A 5,901-nucleotide genomic window follows, 5' to 3' on the forward strand; every position below is an offset into this window, starting at 1 on the left:
TGCCACACCAGGAACTGTGTTACAAAGCCCAGACTAATTAACAAAGTTTTGTCAGGTATGTCTGTGTAGGCCAAGTGGAGCTTCTCCAGTGAATTGCATCTGTGAAATTTCCCAGGGTGGAGACACCCTCGCCTCCTCCACGTAAGAGCTCAGGCGCAAAACTACTTGATGAATGCTGTAATTCTCTGGTCAGTAAGATCCTTCATTAGCCACATAGGGATGGATTTAAGACATTCCTGTTTTTCCTTTTATTATGTCTACCTTGGAGACTTTAGGCAGGCCACCTGTGAAGAACAGGAACAGGACGACTGTGACAGAAGGGAGTTACATTTAGACCAATTTTCCCAGTTGTTAATCACAGCTACATGGGGTGTTTGCAAAAAGTGGTGTAAACAAACCACTTTCATTTCCAGGAGTGATAATAATGAACATCACGCAGAAAGAGTTCTCAACATTGAGTAGGTATCACATTCTGCAGAGAAGGTATCACACCTGCAGAGAAGGTATCACATTCTCTTTTACATAGATCCATTATTTTCTCCACTGAATTCCACTGAGATGTTGTAACCAGTCTTATTCAGGTTTGATAAGTTAGAGAGGTGAATCAACAATACTTGCATTAGCAGAAGCTTTGGAAAAGGAAAACAATTGAGAGACAAACTATGTTTTGCAAACCTAGTGAGATATTTCATATACTTAGCATATAACAATGACAAAGGTTCTGAAAACCTACAGTAGCTTATGAAATAATATAAATTTTGTGTAATTAGTTCACTACTATTTACAGACTTGAGTTGGAGAATATGGGTAGAAAAGTCTTCTTACCCAAGATGAATAACACTTCAGGTGTAAGAAAATGTCTGAGTTTGTTAACTATCTTACTTTTATAGAGACAGATAATAAGATTTTAGCTTGTATGATTTATTTGCACAAAAATTACCTTCAATAGGATCCAATTTAGCTTCACATTAAATACTATAATAGATCTCAGCATGAAGACAAATGAAAATGAAACAAAATGTGGGTAAAAAAGGGGAAATTAATAGGTAGTCCAGTGGTTTTGAACATCATTCTGAGTAGAAAAAGACATGAACAACAGCCATTCTGTGTTTGTGATGGTATTCATTAATATCTCCTGTAGTTTGTGAGTTGTTATGTCTCAAATAGCCAGTGATCCTTTTAGTCTGGAAAAAAAAAATCCTGTGCATTTACCAGGAAAGTTAAGATGCTTTCAGCAGTCCTGGTATTTCTTTGTCTTTCTGCTTATCTGCTTTCACCCCCAAATCAATTTTCAGTGTATCTTTTTTTTTTTTTTTTCTTACAGACTAATGTATCGTTACTTGAAAAGTTTAGAAAGGAAATTCTTTCCAGTCATCTTTTCTTTTCAACAATGTAGTGCTAGGAATGGTGGCCAAAGCATCATTTATACATAGGACAGTTGACCTGTTGCAGGGTGGGGAAAAAAAAAAAAAGCTAAAAAAAAACAAAACAAAGCAAAAATTTGTGACACAGAGAAATAGAAAATACTGGGAAAGTATTTAACTTACCTAAATAATAAATACACCCTTTATGTATCATTTCTCTTCAAACCAATTTTAGTCTTTCATCTTCTTGACTTTTATTTTTCTGTCTCTATTTCTGAGGGAACTCCTCATCTGTAAAAGGACATTGCTGTTTTCTGAGTCTCTTTCAGCCAGAAAGCATGCTCCAACCTTCACCCCAGCACACTGCTAATTTATTCTGTTGAATCCATTTTACTTTAAGTGTTCTGATTCAGCAAGTCTACTTTCACAACAAGTAAGGAAAAAAAAAAAAAAAAAAGAACACTTTAATTTTCCCCACCCTCCTAGCTTCATCTGGTGTTGTTCACAGAATTAATTTTTCAAAAATTTAATTGCATTTGAGGTCTTCAGACAGAATATGCATTTATTACAATCTCAAGATCTGGTGACTAAAATTATTTTTCTTTTTCTTTAAGTTCATGATTTTAGTAGCAAACATTATTTCTTCCTGTACTATACAAAACTGTCCTGTTTGAGTAAACCTTAGTCACTCTTTCCCATATCTAGAGCCTCTCTCCAAAGCTATAATGCTCATACTTCTTCCAAGGACATTTTTCCCCCTGAGACAGGTCCTTCATCGTGAGAGTGATCAGAGTCCTAGTATTTGTTTGGCATTTTTTGAAAAGGATGTCATGGTTTCCAGGAGAATTACCCCAGGGTGTACGTACCATCCTGCATATGTGACATCATCTGATATGGAGTGAAACCACTCAGTTCTTCCACTCAGGCTGAACAATGTGTATTACACTCCGGGAAAAGGAGAGATTGCTTTTGCAGTCTAGTTCAGAGCATTTGCTAGACATATAAGAACAGAGACCCACAAGGCTTCTGGAGATAAAAACCTGTGTTTGTTGGATGTTGCCATCAGAGCAACCCATTCAGTCCCTGTCCATATTTGTCGCCTACAAGGTACCATCTTTCCTGGAGCTACTTGTGCATGTGTGGAGACCAGCATCACCCCTGCAGTTCACTATTTGAGGAAGCACCAGGGATGCTGCATACATGCAGCTGGACTGTCCTGTGGCCAGGTGGGTTTCACAGAGGGTAGCAGGAGGGTAGCAGGAGGAGCACATATGGTGCTTCCCCTGCCTCTGCAGTAGCTTGAGCAGCCTACCCTGGAGAGCTGGGCATCGATGATGCAGAGCATGAAACAATTACTGCACATCAGCAATAAATGCGTGACACAGAGGGAACCACTGACAATTGTCCAACCAGACCAGGCAAGAATAGCCTTTAAAAAAAATACACAGCATTTCAATGCTGAAGAGCTGGGACATCAGCAACACGAAAGAAGTGATACTCATTTCCATTTGCACCTCAATCAGCTTGTAGAACTGAGTATGTCCATTTTTGCCTCCCTTCTCTCCTCCCTTTCTGACCCAGACATCCTTTAATTGTTTGTTAGCAGATCATCTTTTGGCCACATGGCTTCTTGTTTTTTTCCTCGCCTGACCTCCAGAGGGATCTGTCAGATAGGGATTCCTATCTTCAGCCCGTAATCTCTAAAATCTTTCCCAGCTCATGGTGCTCTGGTGTACTCTATTCAAAAGAACCTAATAGCTTTATTAGGTTAGTTGGCTTTGTTATTTTTATATGGTTATTCACTAGCTTCAGATGAGGTTTTTAAAAACACTGAAAAAAAAAGGAAAAAAAAAAACTAATGCAAAATTGCACGTATATTCTGTTCTATGGAAGTCACAAAAAGTCAAATCCTGCCCTAAACCATATGTCTGTAATAATAAGAGTTTTAAACATATATCAAAGACAAAGCCATGAATAGCTCCGTATTTCAGTTTGACTGTAAATTTCTGTTATTGCAAACAACTCTATCACTTTTATTCTAGATGAGGATTTTATGAAAGGCCTGAATGTGTACCTACAGTCACTTTAGACCAATTCTTATTTGAGATCATAAGTAATGGTGACTTTAAACTTTCTGATGACTTGGAAATCAGGTCAATATTTAAATATTGGAGGGGAGGTTGCCCCCTATGAGTGGATTCTGCAAGTTCTGTGCTCCATCTGTGAGACATGGGTTGCACTTCCCTTTTGCAAGTAAATGTTGTTTACTAAGAATACTTATGTATTCAGGCCTATAAGTTAGGCTTAAATTCTAACAATCTTTGCCAACTCATTCCCTTTGCAAAGGCAGGAAAAACATCTGAGTCTTTTAGAGTGCCTGGACATAACAATACAGAATAGTGAATAGCTCAACTTTGTTGGTGCACTATGCTTTCAGATACAAGCCCAGAACAAGAACAATAAAAATCCAATGTAGATGTCGGTTGATGCTGTTGTTGTCATTGTTCAGTTCAATAAATCAGAAATATTCCACAGCTTATAGAGTTTCATCCTATTTTCACCACTAATAAATAAATAGCTATTAGATTGATAAACCCAGTTGTGGACAAAATATCATAATACTGAAGTGTTTGCCAAATGCTATTTGGACACAGACCATTGTTCATATCATGCAATTGTTCTGACATTTTTTACTCTCTGAAAACTGACACACAGTTATTAAAAACAATCAAATATTTGCCAAGCAACAAACAGTATACATGATGGCAACATTCCTCTTTGGCACTGGAGGACAGTCAAATGCAGACCTAAAGAACTTCATCTATCCCAGACTGTTCTGAAACGTGTATACTTTATTTTGTGCCTTTACAGAACATTTTCACAGGCCATGGACTTGTGTCAACAGCTCAGGGTACTAGAGAAAGTCTGATTCCTATAGAGCATTTTTTGAAGATAAGTATTCAAATGAAACTATGAGAACTCCAGGCATTTGTGTAGGGGAAAAGAGCTAATAAATCAGCCTATTTTTGCATTGTATTAACTACAAATGTGAAAAGATGACAGAAGCGACATGCTGCAATGTCATGGTAACAATACACGTGCATGTGGAAAGATATGGCAAGTTCAGCTTTATTGGGCTCATCACTTTTCATATTATTCGTTTGGAAATGTGTGATGAAAATGAGAGAAAAGGATTGGAGTAGCTTGTTCCAGTAAAGCAATTCTCTGTTGCATCAAACCATATTCATGAAAGTTTAAGAACCTTTCATCTTTCTAATAAATAAGCCAATGATGTATATAATGGTACCATAATAAAAATGCTAATTATTTAATATTGAGAAATAATAGATCTGCTTGCAGTAGCCCCACGTTAATTAGTAGTTTTGTTGTTGTTGTTGTCTTTTTTTTTCAATGCAGTTTTATTTTCATGAATAATACTACACTGTTTCAACAGAGAGTGCTTTTGGATTTCACAACTCTCCAGGGCACACTAAAGAGTGAATCAGTTATGCCCAACATGCAAACATTAAGCAAACAGGAGACTCATTGAAGTTATTTTGGTTCCTTCTCTTTGATTTATGCAGAGTAATTTCAGCAAAATATCCTATAGGAAGAGTGTAAAACTTCTACACATTATGTGCTAAATTAAACCTATTTAAGGAAAATGCATCTGTCATGCTCAGTATTATGGTGGAATATTATTTTGCTTTGGGAAACTGTCTCAAAGATTTTATGACTAAAAAAATTGTCTGAAGTAAAGAATGGAAAATCATTATAGCGTTTGGTATAACTTCTCTAAAGTTTGGATTATACATTTGGAAAACTTCATAATACCTCTATGATAATAGATATTTTTGTCAACATATATATACCTTTTGGGTAAAGTGAAGATTAAAAAATAAACAAACAAAAATCTGAATTTAAACCACTAGTGTTGAAGGTGTCTTTACTTCCCTTCCAGTAATCTAAGCAACAGGGTCCTTCATAACGTAAACACAGCCTCCAACTTCCTGCACAGCTCTGGGACACCCTCTCCTGTCATAAGAACTATTGAAAATAATCAGTTTTACAGTATTGCACACCAATATTTTTCTCATCAGTCCCTGATTAGAAATGAATGTGGCATAAAGCCAAAATCTACCTGTATTTAATTTCAGTATTAAAATACAGTATAAATTTTTGAATTTTACATTGTCCTTTTTTATTTTTTTTTTTATTTTTTACAAGATGGTGAGTAACAGTTGCAAACTGTTTTCTTCTACTGAGATTTATTTTGACTTAGAGAGGGGAAGGATAGGGAGAGGACAGAGAGAACATTTAGGAGTATAATGAAGATCTTAAAACCAAGCTATGGCATAGGGCTGTAAGAAATCTATCAATGCTAGACCAAATTTGCTTGTTTCACTGTAATCTCATTGACCTTGAGAGAACAACTACATGATCTTTTCTGTTGTGCGGAGTCTGTCCCACTGTGTGACCTGAATAAAAGCAGTCTTTAAAAATCTAATATTATGGTGCTATTCTCAAATGATAAATT

The sequence above is a fragment of the Anser brachyrhynchus genome, assembly GCF_964034855.1.
Source record: "Anser brachyrhynchus genome assembly, chromosome: 1".
Classification (NCBI taxonomy): Eukaryota; Metazoa; Chordata; class Aves; order Anseriformes; family Anatidae; genus Anser; species Anser brachyrhynchus.